General features: G+C 42.9%; 19 non-coding genes across 19 annotated transcripts; all 19 read right to left on the bottom strand.

The window, feature by feature from the left end:
• Nucleotides 1-1,646: 1,646 nt before the first annotated feature.
• trnap-ugg (transfer RNA proline (anticodon UGG)) lies at nucleotides 1,647-1,718 on the bottom strand. The gene has a single exon. It is a non-coding gene; the product is annotated as a tRNA-Pro (tRNA).
• An 861-nt stretch (nucleotides 1,719-2,579) lies between these two features.
• Nucleotides 2,580-2,651, bottom strand: trnap-ugg (transfer RNA proline (anticodon UGG)). The gene has a single exon. It is a non-coding gene; the product is annotated as a tRNA-Pro (tRNA).
• An 860-nt stretch (nucleotides 2,652-3,511) lies between these two features.
• trnap-ugg (transfer RNA proline (anticodon UGG)) lies at nucleotides 3,512-3,583 on the bottom strand. Its single transcript has one exon. It is a non-coding gene; the product is annotated as a tRNA-Pro (tRNA).
• Nucleotides 3,584-3,969: 386 nt separating this feature from the next.
• Nucleotides 3,970-4,041, bottom strand: trnap-ugg (transfer RNA proline (anticodon UGG)). Its single transcript has one exon. It is a non-coding gene; the product is annotated as a tRNA-Pro (tRNA).
• Nucleotides 4,042-4,711: 670 nt separating this feature from the next.
• Nucleotides 4,712-4,783, bottom strand: trnap-ugg (transfer RNA proline (anticodon UGG)). Its single transcript has one exon. It is a non-coding gene; the product is annotated as a tRNA-Pro (tRNA).
• An 862-nt stretch (nucleotides 4,784-5,645) lies between these two features.
• On the bottom strand, nucleotides 5,646-5,717 carry trnap-ugg (transfer RNA proline (anticodon UGG)). The gene has a single exon. It is a non-coding gene; the product is annotated as a tRNA-Pro (tRNA).
• Nucleotides 5,718-6,579: 862 nt separating this feature from the next.
• Nucleotides 6,580-6,651, bottom strand: trnap-ugg (transfer RNA proline (anticodon UGG)). Its single transcript has one exon. It is a non-coding gene; the product is annotated as a tRNA-Pro (tRNA).
• An 862-nt stretch (nucleotides 6,652-7,513) lies between these two features.
• On the bottom strand, nucleotides 7,514-7,585 carry trnap-ugg (transfer RNA proline (anticodon UGG)). Its single transcript has one exon. It is a non-coding gene; the product is annotated as a tRNA-Pro (tRNA).
• Nucleotides 7,586-8,447: 862 nt separating this feature from the next.
• On the bottom strand, nucleotides 8,448-8,519 carry trnap-ugg (transfer RNA proline (anticodon UGG)). The gene has a single exon. It is a non-coding gene; the product is annotated as a tRNA-Pro (tRNA).
• Nucleotides 8,520-9,381: 862 nt separating this feature from the next.
• trnap-ugg (transfer RNA proline (anticodon UGG)) lies at nucleotides 9,382-9,453 on the bottom strand. The gene has a single exon. It is a non-coding gene; the product is annotated as a tRNA-Pro (tRNA).
• Nucleotides 9,454-10,315: 862 nt separating this feature from the next.
• On the bottom strand, nucleotides 10,316-10,387 carry trnap-ugg (transfer RNA proline (anticodon UGG)). Its single transcript has one exon. It is a non-coding gene; the product is annotated as a tRNA-Pro (tRNA).
• An 862-nt stretch (nucleotides 10,388-11,249) lies between these two features.
• Nucleotides 11,250-11,321, bottom strand: trnap-ugg (transfer RNA proline (anticodon UGG)). Its single transcript has one exon. It is a non-coding gene; the product is annotated as a tRNA-Pro (tRNA).
• Nucleotides 11,322-12,183: 862 nt separating this feature from the next.
• Nucleotides 12,184-12,255, bottom strand: trnap-ugg (transfer RNA proline (anticodon UGG)). The gene has a single exon. It is a non-coding gene; the product is annotated as a tRNA-Pro (tRNA).
• An 862-nt stretch (nucleotides 12,256-13,117) lies between these two features.
• Nucleotides 13,118-13,189, bottom strand: trnap-ugg (transfer RNA proline (anticodon UGG)). The gene has a single exon. It is a non-coding gene; the product is annotated as a tRNA-Pro (tRNA).
• Nucleotides 13,190-14,051: 862 nt separating this feature from the next.
• trnap-ugg (transfer RNA proline (anticodon UGG)) lies at nucleotides 14,052-14,123 on the bottom strand. The gene has a single exon. It is a non-coding gene; the product is annotated as a tRNA-Pro (tRNA).
• Nucleotides 14,124-14,986: 863 nt separating this feature from the next.
• trnap-ugg (transfer RNA proline (anticodon UGG)) lies at nucleotides 14,987-15,058 on the bottom strand. Its single transcript has one exon. It is a non-coding gene; the product is annotated as a tRNA-Pro (tRNA).
• An 861-nt stretch (nucleotides 15,059-15,919) lies between these two features.
• trnap-ugg (transfer RNA proline (anticodon UGG)) lies at nucleotides 15,920-15,991 on the bottom strand. The gene has a single exon. It is a non-coding gene; the product is annotated as a tRNA-Pro (tRNA).
• Nucleotides 15,992-16,851: 860 nt separating this feature from the next.
• Nucleotides 16,852-16,923, bottom strand: trnap-ugg (transfer RNA proline (anticodon UGG)). The gene has a single exon. It is a non-coding gene; the product is annotated as a tRNA-Pro (tRNA).
• An 860-nt stretch (nucleotides 16,924-17,783) lies between these two features.
• Nucleotides 17,784-17,855, bottom strand: trnap-ugg (transfer RNA proline (anticodon UGG)). Its single transcript has one exon. It is a non-coding gene; the product is annotated as a tRNA-Pro (tRNA).
• Nucleotides 17,856-18,109: the final 254 nt, after the last annotated feature.

Here is an 18,109-nt window from a genome sequence, read left to right as displayed (position 1 = left end):
TCTCCTTCCAGACTCATATCAAACATCTCCAATCGAAAATCAAATCAAGAGTCGGCTTTCTATTCCGCAACAAAGCCTCCTTCACTCAAGCCGCCAAGCTTACCCTAGTAAAACTGACTATCCTACCGATCCTCGACTTCGGCGATGTCATCTACAAAATGGCTTCCAACACTCTACTCAGCAAACTGGATGCAGTCTATCACAGTGCCATCCGTTTTGTCACTAAAGCACCTTATACTACCCACCACTGCGACTTGTATGCTCTAGTCGGCTGGCCCTCGCTACATATTCGTCGCCAGACCCACTGGCTCCAGGTCATCTACAAGTCTATGCTAGGTAAAGCTCCGCCTTATCTCAGCTCACTGGTCACGATGGCAACACCCATCCGTAGCACGCGCTCCAGCAGGTGTATCTCACTGATCATCCCTAAAGCCAACACCTCATTTGGCCGCCTTTCGTTCCAGTACTCTGCTGCCTGTGACTGGAACGAATTGCAAAAATCGCTGAAGTTGGAGACTTTCATCTCCCTCACCAACTTCAAACATCAGCTATCTGAGCAGCTAACCGATCGCTGCAGCTGTACATAGTCTATTGGTAAATAGCCCACCCTTTTCACCTACCTCATCCCCGTACTGTTTTTATTTATTTACTTTTCTGCTCTTCTGCACACCAATATCTCTACCTGTACATGACCATCTGATCTTTTATCACTCCAGTGTTAATCTGCAAAATTTTAATTATTTGCCTACCTCCTCATGCCTTTTGCACACATTGTATATAGACCCCCCCTTCGTTTTCCACTGTGTTATTGACTTGTTAATTGTTTACTCCATGTGTAACTCTTTGTTGTATGCTCACACTGCTATGCTTTATCTTGGCCAGGTCGCAGTTGCAAATGAGAACTTGTTCTCAACTAGCCTACCTGGTTAAATAAAGGTGAAATAAAATAAATAAAATAAAAAACAATTACATCCGGGTATCTCAAGTACACCGGTAAAACACATGAGTTGCAGTAATGAACATTTACCAACAGATGGCATCACTGTGCCATCTTACACCCATAACATCTGCCCTTTAATAAAATAGGGGCGGCAGGGTAGCATAGTGGTTAGAGCGTTGGGCTAGCAACCAGATGGTTGAAAACTCAGATCCCCGAGTCAACAAAGTGCAAATCTGTGGTTCTTCCCCAGAACAGGCAGTTAACCCACTGTTGCTAGGCCATCATTGAAAATAAGAATTTGTTCTTAACTGACTTGCCTAGTTATTCATTAGCTGTAACAGCAAGAAACAAATTAAGAAAGAGCTAAATGTAGATTTTAACAATGAAAAAGTAGACATCAAAATCAATTGGATCTCATTTCATTTGATCCGATTGACGCATCTCAGTTTTGCTCTACGACCCCTACAAGTGTCACCGGACTCGTCTGAAGGTAACCTATGTCCCGGTAAAATGACAGATTTTTTTAAAAAGGAAGAAATTAATAAATGTTGTGCGATGCTGAAGCCACTAGTGCAGAGCACAATGGATTAGCAGTCCAATGCCTTAATCACTCATCCACCTGGTCCTGCGCTCCAGTGGTGGCAGTCGCCCCTCCAAACATTTGCCCAAGATCCGCCTGTCTCAGATTGTTAAAGGCTCTTTAAAAGGGCTCGTCCGGGATTTAAACCCAGGACCTCTCGCACCCAAAGCGAGAATCATACCCCTAGACCAACGAGCCATTTATTTCAACACATTGTTTTGCAGTCGCCAGAAATGACGGTGAGGACATGGATTGACGGGTCGATGTTGCCAGGCCACAGTGAATCACGTGAGTGTTGGTGGTATACTTGTGAGCATAGCTATCTTCCAAGCAGTTGACCAGGTTTCAGTTCAAATACTCTGTAATTCATCTGCTGAGTCTTTCAGATTCAATCGTCATTAGCTGTAACAGCAAGAAACAAATTAAGAAAGAGCTAAATGTAGATTTTAACAATGAAAAGGTAGACATCAAAATCAATTGGATCTCATTTCATTTGATCCGATTGACGCATCGGTATGTGAATAAAAAATAAAAAACATTGGAATCTGTCAGTTTTAAACTAGAAATGTCACGTATTTTGCACTGGATGCTTCTCAATCCTACCATAACTGCTGATGTCACACCTCTGCATCTTTGGTGAAATGTGGCAGAGCGAGAGCAATATTTGTCAAAACATGACACATCCCTAAAATCTGTCTTCACATACAAATGTCTGTAGCTTCTGAACGGTTTGACCTACAACATGGTTTGACCATTCTATGGAAAGGGGAGACTCTCACAAACACAATGCTGTTCTCAGTTTTGCTCTACGACCCCTACAAGTGTCACCGGACTCGTCTGAAGGTAACCTATGTCCCGGTAAAATGACAGATTTTTTTACCAAGGAAGAAATTAATAAATGTTGTGCGATGCTGAAGCCACTAGTGCAGAGCACAATGGATTAGCAGTCCAATGCCTTAATCACTCATCAACCTGGTCCTGCGCTCCAGTGGTGGCAGTCGCCCCTCCAAACATTTGCCCAAGATCCGCCTGTCTCAGATTGTTAAAGGCTCTTTAAAAGGGCTCGTCCGGGAATTGAACCCAGGACCTCTCGCACCCAAAGCGAGAATCATACCCCTAGACCAACGAGCCATTTATTTCAACACATTGTTTTGCAGTCACCAGAAATGACGGTGAGGACATGGATTGACGGGTCGATGTTGCCAGGCCACAGTGAATCACGTGAGTGTTGGTGGTATACTTGTGAGCATAGCTATCTTCCAAGCAGTTGACCAGGTTTCAGTTCAAATACTCTGTAATTCATCTGCTGAGTCTTTCAGATTCAATCGTCATTAGCTGTAACAGCAAGAAACAAATTAAGAAAGAGCTAAATGTAGATTTTAACAATGAAAAGGTAGACATCAAAATCAATTGGATCTCATTTCATTTGATCCGATTGACGCATCGGTATGTGAATAAAAAAAAAAAAACATTGGAATCTGTCAGTTTTAAACTAGAAATGTCACGTATTTTGCACTGCATGCTTCTCAATCCTACCATAACTGCTGATGTCACACCTCTGCATCTTTGGTGAAATGTGGCAGAGCGAGAGCAATATTTGTCAAAACATGACACATCCCTAAAATCTGTCTTCACATACAAATGTCTGTAGCTTCTGAACGGTTTGACCTACAACATGGTTTGACCATTCTATGGAAAGGGGAGACTCTCACAAACACAATGCTGTTCTCAGTTTTGCTCTATGACCCCTACAAGTGTCACAGGACTCGTCTGAAGGTAACCTATGTCCCTGTAAAATGACAGATTTTTTAAAAAGGAAGAAATTAATAAATGTTGTGCGATGCTGAAGCCACTAGTGCAGAGCACAATGGATTAGCAGTCCAATGCCTTAATCACTCATCCACCTGGTCCTGCGCTCCAGTGGTGGCAGTCGCCCCTCCAAACATTTGCCCAAGATCCGCCTGTCTCAGATTGTTAAAGGCTCTTTAAAAGGGCTCGTCCGGGATTTAAACCCAGGACCTCTCGCACCCAAAGCGAGAATCATACCCCTAGACCAACGAGCCATTTATTTCAACACATTGTTTTGCAGTCGCCAGAAATGACGGTGAGGACATGGATTGACGGGTCGATGTTGCCAGGCCACAGTGAATCACGTGAGTGTTGGTGGTATACTTGTGAGCATAGCTATCTTCCAAGCAGTTGACCAGGTTTCAGTTCAAATACTCTGTAATTCATCTGCTGAGTCTTTCAGATTCAATCGTCATTAGCTGTAACAGCAAGAAACAAATTAAGAAAGAGCTAAATGTAGATTTTAACAATGAAAAAGTAGACATCAAAATCAATTGGATCTCATTTCATTTGATCCGATTGATGCATCGGTATGTGAATAAAAAATAAAAAACCATTGGAATCTGTCCGCCTGTCTCAGATTGTTAAAGGCTCTTTAAAAGGGCTCGTCCGGGATTTGAACCCGGGACCTCTCGCACCCAAAGCGAGAATCATACCCCTAGACCAACGAGCCATTTATTTCAACACATTGTTTTGCAGTTGCCAGAAATGACGGTGAGGACATGGATTGACTGGTCGATGTTGCCAGGCCACAGTGAATCACGCGAGTGTTGGTGGTATACTTGTGAGCATAGCTATCTTCCAAGCAGTTGACCAAAAACCATTGGAATCTGTCAGTTTTAAACTAGAAATGTCACGTATTTTGCACTGGATGCTTCTCAATCCTACCATAACTGCTGATGTCACACCTCTGCATCTTTGGTGAAATGTGGCAGAGCGAGAGCAATATTTGTCAAAACATGACACATCCCTAAAATCTGTCTTCACATACAAATGTCTGTAGCTTCTGAACGGTTTGACCTACAACATGGTTTGACCATTCTATGGAAAGGGGAGACTCTCACAAACACAATGCTGTTCTCAGTTTTGCTCTACGACCCCTACAAGTGTCACCGGACTCGTCTGAAGGTAACCTATGTCCCGGTAAAATGACAGATTTTTTACCAAGGAAGAAATTAATAAATGTTGTGCGATGCTGAAGCCACTAGTGCAGAGCACAATGGATTAGCAGTCCAATGCCTTAATCACTCATCAACCTGGTCCTGCGCTCCAGTGGTGGCAGTCGCCCCTCCAAACATTTGCCCAAGATCCGCCTGTCTCAGATTGTTAAAGGCTCTTTAAAAGGGATCGTCCGGGATTTGAACCCGGGACCTCTCGCACCCAAAGCGAGAATCATACCCCTAGACCAACGAGCCATTTATTTCAACACATTGTTTTGCAGTCGCCAGAAATGACGGTGAGGACATGGATTGACGGGTCGATGTTGCCAGGCCACAGTGAATCACGTGAGTGTTGGTGGTATACTTGTGAGCATAGCTATCTTCCAAGCAGTTGACCAGGTTTCAGTTCAAATACTCTGTAATTCATCTGCTGAGTCTTTCAGATTCAATCGTCATTAGCTGTAACAGCAAGAAACAAATTAAGAAAGAGCTAAATGTAGATTTTAACAATGAAAAGGTAGACATCAAAATCAATTGGATCTCATTTCATTTGATCCGATTGACGCATCGGTATGTGAATAAAAAATAAAAAACCATTGGAATCTGTCAGTTTTAAACTAGAAATGTCACGTATTTTGCACTGGATGCTTCTCAATCCTACCATAACTGCTGATGTCACACCTCTGCATCTTTGGTGAAATGTGGCAGAGCGAGAGCAATATTTGTCAAAACATGACACATCCCTAAAATCTGTCTTCACATACAAATGTCTCTAGCTTCTGAACGGTTTGACCTACAACATGGTTTGACCATTCTATGGAAAGGGGAGACTCTCACAAACACAATGCTGTTCTCAGTTTTGCTCTACGACCCCTACAAGTGTCACCGGACTCGTCTGAAGGTAACCTATGTCCCGGTAAAATGATAGATTTTTTAACCAAGGAAGAAATTAATAAATGTTGTGCGATGCTGAAGCCACTAGTGCAGAGCACAATGGATTAGCAGTCCAATGCCTTAATCACTCATCCACCTGGTCCTGCACTCCAGTGGTGGCAGTCGCCCCTCCAAACATTTGCCCAAGATCCGCCTGTCTCAGATTGTTAAAGGCTCTTTAAAAGGGCTCGTCCGGGATTTGAACCCGGGACCTCTCGCACCCAAAGCGAGAATCATACCCCTAGACCAACGAGCCATTTATTTCAACACATTGTTTTGCAGTCACCAGAAATGACGGTGAGGACATGGATTGACGGGTCGATGTTGCCAGGCCACAGTGAATCACGTGAGTGTTGGTGGTATACTTGTGAGCATAGCTATCTTCCAAGCAGTTGACCAGGTTTCAGTTCAAATACTCTGTAATTCATCTGCTGAGTCTTTCAGATTCAATCGTCATTAGCTGTAACAGCAAGAAACAAATTAAGAAAGAGCTAAATGTAGATTTTAACAATGAAAAGGTAGACATCAAAATCAATTGGATCTCATTTCATTTGATCCGATTGACGCATCGGTATGTGAATAAAAAATAAAAAACCATTGGAATCTGTCAGTTTTAAACTAGAAATGTCACGTATTTTGCACTGGATGCTTCTCAATCCTACCATAACTGCTGATGTCACACCTCTGCATCTTTGGTGAAATGTGGCAGAGCGAGAGCAATATTTGTCAAAACATGACACATCCCTAAAATCTGTCTTCACATACAAATGTCTCTAGCTTCTGAACGGTTTGACCTACAACATGGTTTGACCATTCTATGGAAAGGGGAGACTCTCACAAACACAATGCTGTTCTCAGTTTTGCTCTACGACCCCTACAAGTGTCACGGGACTCGTCTGAAGGTAACCTATGTCCCGGTAAAATGATAGATTTTTTAACCAAGGAAGAAATTAATAAATGTTGTGCGATGCTGAAGCCACTAGTGCAGAGCACAATGGATTAGCAGTCCAATGCCTTAATCACTCATCCACCTGGTCCTGCACTCCAGTGGTGGCAGTCGCCCCTCCAAACATTTGCCCAAGATCCGCCTGTCTCAGATTGTTAAAGGCTCTTTAAAAGGGCTCGTCCGGGATTTGAACCCGGGACCTCTCGCACCCAAAGCGAGAATCATACCCCTAGACCAACGAGCCATTTATTTCAACACATTGTTTTGCAGTCACCAGAAATGACGGTGAGGACATGGATTGACGGGTCGATGTTGCCAGGCCACAGTGAATCACGTGAGTGTTGGTGGTATACTTGTGAGCATAGCTATCTTCCAAGCAGTTGACCAGGTTTCAGTTCAAATACTCTGTAATTCATCTGCTGAGTCTTTCAGATTCAATCGTCATTAGCTGTAACAGCAAGAAACAAATTAAGAAAGAGCTAAATGTAGATTTTAACAATGAAAAGGTAGACATCAAAATCAATTGGATCTCATTTCATTTGATCCGATTGACGCATCGGTATGTGAATAAAAAATAAAAAACCATTGGAATCTGTCAGTTTTAAACTAGAAATGTCACGTATTTTGCACTGGATGCTTCTCAATCCTACCATAACTGCTGATGTCACACCTCTGCATCTTTGGTGAAATGTGGCAGAGCGAGAGCAATATTTGTCAAAACATGACACATCCCTAAAATCTGTCTTCACATACAAATGTCTGTAGCTTCTGAACGGTTTGACCTACAACATGGTTTGACCATTCTATGGAAAGGGGAGACTCTCACAAACACAATGCTGTTCTCAGTTTTGCTCTACGACCCCTACAAGTGTCACGGGACTCGTCTGAAGGTAACCTATGTCCCGGTAAAATGACAGATTTTTTAACCAAGGAAGAAATTAATAAATGTTGTGCGATGCTGAAGCCACTAGTGCAGAGCACAATGGATTAGCAGTCCAATGCCTTAATCACTCATCCACCTGGTCCTGCACTCCAGTGGTGGCAGTCGCCCCTCCAAACATTTGCCCAAGATCCGCCTGTCTCAGATTGTTAAAGGCTCTTTAAAAGGGCTCGTCCGGGATTTGAACCCGGGACCTCTCGCACCCAAAGCGAGAATCATACCCCTAGACCAACGAGCCATTTATTTCAACACATTGTTTTGCAGTCGCCAGAAATGACGGTGAGGACATGGATTGACGGGTCGATGTTGCCAGGCCACAGTGAATCACGTGAGTGTTGGTGGTATACTTGTGAGCATAGCTATCTTCCAAGCAGTTGACCAGGTTTCAGTTCAAATACTCTGTAATTCATCTGCTGAGTCTTTCAGATTCAATCGTCATTAGCTGTAACAGCAAGAAACAAATTAAGAAAGAGCTAAATGTAGATTTTAACAATGAAAAGGTAGACATCAAAATCAATTGGATCTCATTTCATTTGATCCGATTGACGCATCGGTATGTGAATAAAAAATAAAAAACCATTGGAATCTGTCAGTTTTAAACTAGAAATGTCACGTATTTTGCACTGGATGCTTCTCAATCCTACCATAACTGCTGATGTCACACCTCTGCATCTTTGGTGAAATGTGGCAGAGCGAGAGCAATATTTGTCAAAACATGACACATCCCTAAAATCTGTCTTCACATACAAATGTCTGTAGCTTCTGAACGGTTTGACCTACAACATGGTTTGACCATTCTATGGAAAGGGGAGACTCTCACAAACACAATGCTGTTCTCAGTTTTGCTCTACGACCCCTACAAGTGTCACGGGACTCGTCTGAAGGTAACCTATGTCCCGGTAAAATGATAGATTTTTTAACCAAGGAAGAAATTAATAAATGTTGTGCGATGCTGAAGCCACTAGTGCAGAGCACAATGGATTAGCAGTCCAATGCCTTAATCACTCATCCACCTGGTCCTGCACTCCAGTGGTGGCAGTCGCCCCTCCAAACATTTGCCCAAGATCCGCCTGTCTCAGATTGTTAAAGGCTCTTTAAAAGGGCTCGTCCGGGATTTGAACCCGGGACCTCTCGCACCCAAAGCGAGAATCATACCCCTAGACCAACGAGCCATTTATTTCAACACATTGTTTTGCAGTCGCCAGAAATGACGGTGAGGACATGGATTGACGGGTCGATGTTGCCAGGCCACAGTGAATCACGTGAGTGTTGGTGGTATACTTGTGAGCATAGCTATCTTCCAAGCAGTTGACCAGGTTTCAGTTCAAATACTCTGTAATTCATCTGCTGAGTCTTTCAGATTCAATCGTCATTAGCTGTAACAGCAAGAAACAAATTAAGAAAGAGCTAAATGTAGATTTTAACAATGAAAAGGTAGACATCAAAATCAATTGGATCTCATTTCATTTGATCCGATTGACGCATCGGTATGTGAATAAAAAATAAAAAACCATTGGAATCTGTCAGTTTTAAACTAGAAATGTCACGTATTTTGCACTGGATGCTTCTCAATCCTACCATAACTGCTGATGTCACACCTCTGCATCTTTGGTGAAATGTGGCAGAGCGAGAGCAATATTTGTCAAAACATGACACATCCCTAAAATCTGTCTTCACATACAAATGTCTCTAGCTTCTGAACGGTTTGACCTACAACATGGTTTGACCATTCTATGGAAAGGGGAGACTCTCACAAACACAATGCTGTTCTCAGTTTTGCTCTACGACCCCTACAAGTGTCACGGGACTCGTCTGAAGGTAACCTATGTCCCGGTAAAATGATAGATTTTTTAACCAAGGAAGAAATTAATAAATGTTGTGCGATGCTGAAGCCACTAGTGCAGAGCACAATGGATTAGCAGTCCAATGCCTTAATCACTCATCCACCTGGTCCTGCACTCCAGTGGTGGCAGTCGCCCCTCCAAACATTTGCCCAAGATCCGCCTGTCTCAGATTGTTAAAGGCTCTTTAAAAGGGCTCGTCCGGGATTTGAACCCGGGACCTCTCGCACCCAAAGCGAGAATCATACCCCTAGACCAACGAGCCATTTATTTCAACACATTGTTTTGCAGTCGCCAGAAATGACGGTGAGGACATGGATTGACGGGTCGATGTTGCCAGGCCACAGTGAATCACGTGAGTGTTGGTGGTATACTTGTGAGCATAGCTATCTTCCAAGCAGTTGACCAGGTTTCAGTTCAAATACTCTGTAATTCATCTGCTGAGTCTTTCAGATTCAATCGTCATTAGCTGTAACAGCAAGAAACAAATTAAGAAAGAGCTAAATGTAGATTTTAACAATGAAAAGGTAGACATCAAAATCAATTGGATCTCATTTCATTTGATCCGATTGACGCATCGGTATGTGAATAAAAAATAAAAAACCATTGGAATCTGTCAGTTTTAAACTAGAAATGTCACGTATTTTGCACTGGATGCTTCTCAATCCTACCATAACTGCTGATGTCACACCTCTGCATCTTTGGTGAAATGTGGCAGAGCGAGAGCAATATTTGTCAAAACATGACACATCCCTAAAATCTGTCTTCACATACAAATGTCTGTAGCTTCTGAACGGTTTGACCTACAACATGGTTTGACCATTCTATGGAAAGGGGAGACTCTCACAAACACAATGCTGTTCTCAGTTTTGCTCTACGACCCCTACAAGTGTCACGGGACTCGTCTGAAGGTAACCTATGTCCCGGTAAAATGATAGATTTTTTAACCAAGGAAGAAATTAATAAATGTTGTGCGATGCTGAAGCCACTAGTGCAGAGCACAATGGATTAGCAGTCCAATGCCTTAATCACTCATCCACCTGGTCCTGCACTCCAGTGGTGGCAGTCGCCCCTCCAAACATTTGCCCAAGATCCGCCTGTCTCAGATTGTTAACGGCTCTTTAAAAGGGCTCGTCCGGGATTTGAACCCGGGACCTCTCGCACCCAAAGCGAGAATCATACCCCTAGACCAACGAGCCATTTATTTCAACACATTGTTTTGCAGTCACCAGAAATGACGGTGAGGACATGGATTGACGGGTCGATGTTGCCAGGCCACAGTGAATCACGTGAGTGTTGGTGGTATACTTGTGAGCATAGCTATCTTCCAAGCAGTTGACCAGGTTTCAGTTCAAATACTCTGTAATTCATCTGCTGAGTCTTTCAGATTCAATCGTCATTAGCTGTAACAGCAAGAAACAAATTAAGAAAGAGCTAAATGTAGATTTTAACAATGAAAAGGTAGACATCAAAATCAATTGGATCTCATTTCATTTGATCCGATTGACGCATCGGTATGTGAATAAAAAATAAAAAACCATTGGAATCTGTCAGTTTTAAACTAGAAATGTCACGTATTTTGCACTGGATGCTTCTCAATCCTACCATAACTGCTGATGTCACACCTCTGCATCTTTGGTGAAATGTGGCAGAGCGAGAGCAATATTTGTCAAAACATGACACATCCCTAAAATCTGTCTTCACATACAAATGTCTGTAGCTTCTGAACGGTTTGACCTACAACATGGTTTGACCATTCTATGGAAAGGGGAGACTCTCACAAACACAATGCTGTTCTCAGTTTTGCTCTACGACCCCTACAAGTGTCACGGGACTCGTCTGAAGGTAACCTATGTCCCGGTAAAATGACAGATTTTTTAACCAAGGAAGAAATTAATAAATGTTGTGCGATGCTGAAGCCACTAGTGCAGAGCACAATGGATTAGCAGTCCAATGCCTTAATCACTCATCCACCTGGTCCTGCACTCCAGTGGTGGCAGTCGCCCCTCCAAACATTTGCCCAAGATCCGCCTGTCTCAGATTGTTAAAGGCTCTTTAAAAGGGCTCGTCCGGGATTTGAACCCGGGACCTCTCGCACCCAAAGCGAGAATCATACCCCTAGACCAACGAGCCATTTATTTCAACACATTGTTTTGCAGTCGCCAGAAATGACGGTGAGGACATGGATTGACGGGTCGATGTTGCCAGGCCACAGTGAATCACGTGAGTGTTGGTGGTATACTTGTGAGCATAGCTATCTTCCAAGCAGTTGACCAGGTTTCAGTTCAAATACTCTGTAATTCATCTGCTGAGTCTTTCAGATTCAATCGTCATTAGCTGTAACAGCAAGAAACAAATTAAGAAAGAGCTAAATGTAGATTTTAACAATGAAAAGGTAGACATCAAAATCAATTGGATCTCATTTCATTTGATCCGATTGACGCATCGGTATGTGAATAAAAAATAAAAAACCATTGGAATCTGTCAGTTTTAAACTAGAAATGTCACGTATTTTGCACTGGATGCTTCTCAATCCTACCATAACTGCTGATGTCACACCTCTGCATCTTTGGTGAAATGTGGCAGAGCGAGAGCAATATTTGTCAAAACATGACACATCCCTAAAATCTGTCTTCACATACAAATGTCTCTAGCTTCTGAACGGTTTGACCTACAACATGGTTTGACCATTCTATGGAAAGGGGAGACTCTCACAAACACAATGCTGTTCTCAGTTTTGCTCTACGACCCCTACAAGTGTCACGGGACTCGTCTGAAGGTAACCTATGTCCCGGTAAAATGACAGATTTTTTAACCAAGGAAGAAATTAATAAATGTTGTGCGATGCTGAAGCCACTAGTGCAGAGCACAATGGATTAGCAGTCCAATGCCTTAATCACTCATCCACCTGGTCCTGCACTCCAGTGGTGGCAGTCGCCCCTCCAAACATTTGCCCAAGATCCGCCTGTCTCAGATTGTTAAAGGCTCTTTAAAAGGGCTCGTCCGGGATTTGAACCCGGGACCTCTCGCACCCAAAGCGAGAATCATACCCCTAGACCAACGAGCCATTTATTTCAACACATTGTTTTGCAGTCGCCAGAAATGACGGTGAGGACATGGATTGACGGGTCGATGTTGCCAGGCCACAGTGAATCACGTGAGTGTTGGTGGTATACTTGTGAGCATAGCTATCTTCCAAGCAGTTGACCAGGTTTCAGTTCAAATACTCTGTAATTCATCTGCTGAGTCTTTCAGATTCAATCGTCATTAGCTGTAACAGCAAGAAACAAATTAAGAAAGAGCTAAATGTAGATTTTAACAATGAAAAGGTAGACATCAAAATCAATTGGATCTCATTTCATTTGATCCGATTGACGCATCGGTATGTGAATAAAAAATAAAAAACCATTGGAATCTGTCAGTTTTAAACTAGAAATGTCACGTATTTTGCACTGGATGCTTCTCAATCCTACCATAACTGCTGATGTCACACCTCTGCATCTTTGGTGAAATGTGGCAGAGCGAGAGCAATATTTGTCAAAACATGACACATCCCTAAAATCTGTCTTCACATACAAATGTCTGTAGCTTCTGAACGGTTTGACCTACAACATGGTTTGACCATTCTATGGAAAGGGGAGACTCTCACAAACACAATGCTGTTCTCAGTTTTGCTCTACGACCCCTACAAGTGTCACGGGACTCGTCTGAAGGTAACCTATGTCCCGGTAAAATGACAGATTTTTTAACCAAGGAAGAAATTAATAAATGTTGTGCGATGCTGAAGCCACTAGTGCAGAGCACAATGGATTAGCAGTCCAATGCCTTAATCACTCATCCACCTGGTCCTGCACTCCAGTGGTGGCAGTCGCCCCTCCAAACATTTGCCCAAGATCCGCCTGTCTCAGATTGTTAAAGGCTCTTTAAAAGGGCTCGTCCGGGATTTGAACCCGGGACCTCTCGCACCCAAAGCGAGAATCATACCCCTAGACCAACGAGCCATTTATTTCAACACATTGTTTTGCAGTCGCCAGAAATGACGGTGAGGACATGGATTGACGGGTCGATGTTGCCAGGCCACAGTGAATCACGTGAGTGTTGGTGGTATACTTGTGAGCATAGCTATCTTCCAAGCAGTTGACCAGGTTTCAGTTCAAATACTCTGTAATTCATCTGCTGAGTCTTTCAGATTCAATCGTCATTAGCTGTAACAGCAAGAAACAAATTAAGAAAGAGCTAAATGTAGATTTTAACAATGAAAAGGTAGACATCAAAATCAATTGGATCTCATTTCATTTGATCCGATTGACGCATCGGTATGTGAATAAAAAATAAAAAACCATTGGAATCTGTCAGTTTTAAACTAGAAATGTCACGTATTTTGCACTGGATGCTTCTCAATCCTACCATAACTGCTGATGTCACACCTCTGCATCTTTGGTGAAATGTGGCAGAGCGAGAGCAATATTTGTCAAAACATGACACATCCCTAAAATCTGTCTTCACATACAAATGTCTGTAGCTTCTGAACGGTTTGACCTACAACATGGTTTGACCATTCTATGGAAAGGGGAGACTCTCACAAACACAATGCTGTTCTCAGTTTTGCTCTACGACCCCTACAAGTGTCACGGGACTCGTCTGAAGGTAACCTATGTCCCGGTAAAATGATGGATTTTTTAACCAAGGAAGAAATTAATAAATGTTGTGCGATGCTGAAGCCACTAGTGCAGAGCACAATGGATTAGCAGTCCAATGCCTTAATCACTCATCCACCTGGTCCTGCACTCCAGTGGTGGCAGTCGCCCCTCCAAACATTTGCCCAAGATCCGCCTGTCTCAGATTGTTAAAGGCTCTTTAAAAGGGCTCGTCCGGGATTTGAAGCCGGGACCTCTCGCACCCAAAGCGAGAATCATACCCCTAGACCAACGAGCCATTTATTTCAACACATTGTTTTGCAGTCGCCAGAAATGACGGTGAGGACATGGATTGACGGGTCGATGTTGCCAGGCCACAGTGAATCACGTGAGTGTTGGTGGTATACTTGTGAGCATAGCTATCTTCCAAGCAGTTGACCAGGTTTCAGTTCAAATACTCTGTAATTCATCTGCTGAGTCTTTCAGATTCAATCGTCATTAGCTGTAACAGCAAGAAACAAATTAAGAAAGAGCTAAATGTAGATTTTAACAATGAAAAGGTAGACATCAAAATCAATTGGATCTCATTTCATTTGATCCGATTGACGCATCGGTATGTGAATAAAAATAAAAAACCCATTGGAATCTGTCAGTTTTAAACTAGAAATGTCACGTATTTTGCACTGGATGCTTCTCAATCCTACCATAACTGCTGATGTCACACCTCTGCATCTTTGGTGAAATGTGGCAGAGCGAGAGCAATATTTGTCAAAACATGACACATCCCTAAAATCTGTCTTCACATACAAATGTCTCTAGCTTCTGAACGGTTTGACCTACAACATGGTTTGACCATTCTATGGAAAGGGGAGACTCTCACAAACACAATGCTGTTCTCAGTTTTGCTCTACGACCCCTACAAGTGTCACGGGACTCGTCTGAAGGTAACCTATGTCCCGGTAAAATGAATGGATTTTTTAACCAAGGAAGAAATTAATAAATGTTGTGCGATGCTGAAGCCACTAGTGCAGAGCACAATGGATTAGCAGTCCAATGCCTTAATCACTCATCCACCTGGTCCTGCACTCCAGTGGTGGCAGTCGCCCCTCCAAACATTTGCCCAAGCTCCGCCTGTCTCAGATTGTTAACGGCTCTTTAAAAGGGCTCGTCCGGGATTTGAACCCGGGACCTCTCGCACCCAAAGCGAGAATCATACCCCTAGACCAACGAGCCATTTATTTCAACACATTGTTTTGCAGTCACCAGAAATGACGGTGAGGACATGGATTGACGGGTCGATGTTGCCAGGCCACAGTGAATCACGTGAGTGTTGGTGGTATACTTGTGAGCATAGCTATCTTCCAAGCAGTTGACCAGGTTTCAGTTCAAATACTCTGTAATTCATCTGCTGAGTCTTTCAGATTCAATCGTCATTAGCTGTAACAGCAAGAAACAAATTAAGAAAGAGCTAAATGTAGATTTAACAATGAAAAGGTAGACATCAAAATCAATTGGATCTCATTTCATTTGATCCGATTGACGCATCGGTATGTGAATAAAAATAAAAAACCATTGGAATCTGTCAGTTTTAAACTAGAAATGTCACGTATTTTGCACTGGATGCTTCTCAATCCTACCATAACTGCTGATGTCACACCTCTGCATCTTTGGTGAAATGTGGCAGAGCGAGAGCAATATTTGTCAAAACATGACACATCCCTAAAATCTGTCTTCACATACAAATGTCTCTAGCTTCTGAACGGTTTGACCTACAACATGGTTTGACCATTCTATGGAAAGGGGAGACTCTCACAAACACAATGCTGTTCTCAGTTTTGCTCTACGACCCCTACAAGTGTCACGGGACTCGTCTGAAGGTAACCTATGTCCCGGTAAAATGATGGATTTTTTAACCAAGGAAGAAATTAATAAATGTTGTGCGATGCTGAAGCCACTAGTGCAGAGCACAATGGATTAGCAGTCCAATGCCTTAATCACTCATCCACCTGGTCCTGCACTGCCAGTGGTGGCAGTCGCCCCTCCAAACATTTGCCCAAGCTCCGCCTGTCTCAGATTGTTAACGGCTCTTTAAAAGGGCTCGTCCGGGATTTGAACCCGGGACCTCTCGCACCCAAAGCGAGAATCATACCCCTAGACCAACGAGCCATTTATTTCAACACATTGTTTTGCAGTCACCAGAAATGACGGTGAGGACATGGATTGACGGGTCGATGTTGCCAGGCCACAGTGAATCACGTGAGTGTTGGTGGTATACTTGTGAGCATAGCTATCTTCCAAGCAGTTGACCAGGTTTCAGTTCAAATACTCTGTAATTCATCTGCTGAGTCTTTCAGATTCAATCGTCATTAGCTGTAACAGCAAGAAACAAATTAAGAAAGAGCTAAATGTAGATTTTAACAATGAAAAGTAGACATCAAAATCAATTGGATCTCATTTCATTTGATCCGATTGACGCATCGGTATGTGAATAAAAATAAAAAACCATTGGAATCTGTCAGTTTTAAACTAGAAATGTCACGTATTTTGCACTGGATGCTTCTCAATCCTACCATAACTGCTGATGTCACACCTCTGCATCTTTGGTGAAATGTGGCAGAGCGAGAGCAATATTTGTCAAAACATGACACATCCCTAAAATCTGTCTTCACATACAAATGTCTGTAGCTTCTGAACGGTTTGACCTACAACATGGTTTGACCATTCTATGGAAAGGGGAGACTCTCACAAACACAATGCTGTTCTCAGTTTTGCTCTACGACCCCTACAAGTGTCACGGGACTCGTCTGAAGGTAACCTATGTCCCGGTAAAATGATAGATTTTTTAACCAAGGAAGAAATTAATAAATGTTGTGCGATGCTGAAGCCACTAGTGCAGAGCACAATGGATTAGCAGTCCAATGCCTTAATCACTCATCCACCTGGTCCTGCACTCCAGTGGTGGCAGTCGCCCCTCCAAACATTTGCCCAAGATCCGCCTGTCTCAGATTGTTAAAGGCTCTTTAAAAGGGCTCGTCCGGGATTTGAACCCGGGACCTCTCGCACCCAAAGCGAGAATCATACCCCTAGACCAACGAGCCATTTATTTCAACACATTGTTTTGCAGTCGCCAGAAATGACGGTGAGGACATGGATTGACGGGTCGATGTTGCCAGGCCACAGTGAATCACGTGAGTGTTGGTGGTATACTTGTGAGCATAGCTATCTTCCAAGCAGTTGACCAGGTTTCAGTTCAAATACTCTGTAATTCATCTGCTGAGTCTTTCAGATTCAATCGTCATTAGCTGTAACAGCAAGAAACAAATTAAGAAAGAGCTATATGTAGATTTTAACAATGAAAAGTAGACATCAAAATCAATTGGATCTCATTTCATTTGATCCGATTGACGCATCGGTATGTGAATAAAAAATAAAAAACCATTGGAATCTGTCAGTTTTAAACTAGAAATGTCACGTATTTTGCACTGGATGCTTCTCAATCCTACCATAACTGCTGATGTCACACCTCTGCATCTTTGGTGAAATGTGGCAGAGCGAGAGCAATATTTGTCAAAACATGACACATCCCTAAAATCTGTCTTCACATACAAATGTCTGTAGCTTCTGAACGGTTTGACCTACAACATGGTTTGACCATTCTATGGAAAGGGGAGACTCTCACAAACACAATGCTGTTCTCAGTTTTGCTCTACGACCCCTACAAGTGTCACGGGACTCGTCTGAAGGTAACCTATGTCCCGGTAAAATGATGATTTTTTAACCAAGGAAGAAATTAATAAATGTTGTGCGATGCTGAAGCCACTAGTGCAGAGCACAATGGATTAGCAGTCCAATGCCTTAATCACTCATCCACCTGGTCCTGCACTCCAGTGGTGGCAGTCGCCCCTCCAAACATTTGCCCAAGATCCGCCTGTCTCAGATTGTTAAAGGCTCTTTAAAAGGGCTCGTCCGGGATTTGAACCCGGGACCTCTCGCACCCAAAGCGAGAATCATACCACTAGACCAACGAGCCATTTATTTCAACACATTGTTTTGCAGTCGCCAGAAATGACGGTGAGGACATGGATTGACGGGTCGATGTTGCCAGGCCACAGTGAATCACGTGAGTGTTGGTGGTATACTTGTGAGCATAGCTATCTTCCAAGCAGTTGACCAGGTTTCAGTTCAAATACTCTGTAATTCATCTGCTGAGTCTTTCAGATTCAATCGTCATTAGCTGTAACAGCAAGAAACAAATTAAGAAAGAGCTATATGTAGATTTTAACA

This window comes from Oncorhynchus kisutch, linkage group LG19, assembly GCF_002021735.2.
Source record: "Oncorhynchus kisutch isolate 150728-3 linkage group LG19, Okis_V2, whole genome shotgun sequence".
Taxonomy (NCBI): domain Eukaryota; kingdom Metazoa; phylum Chordata; class Actinopteri; order Salmoniformes; family Salmonidae; genus Oncorhynchus; species Oncorhynchus kisutch.
Note: the sequence above shows the minus strand (reverse complement) of the source record. Positions and strands in the feature narration are given on the sequence as shown.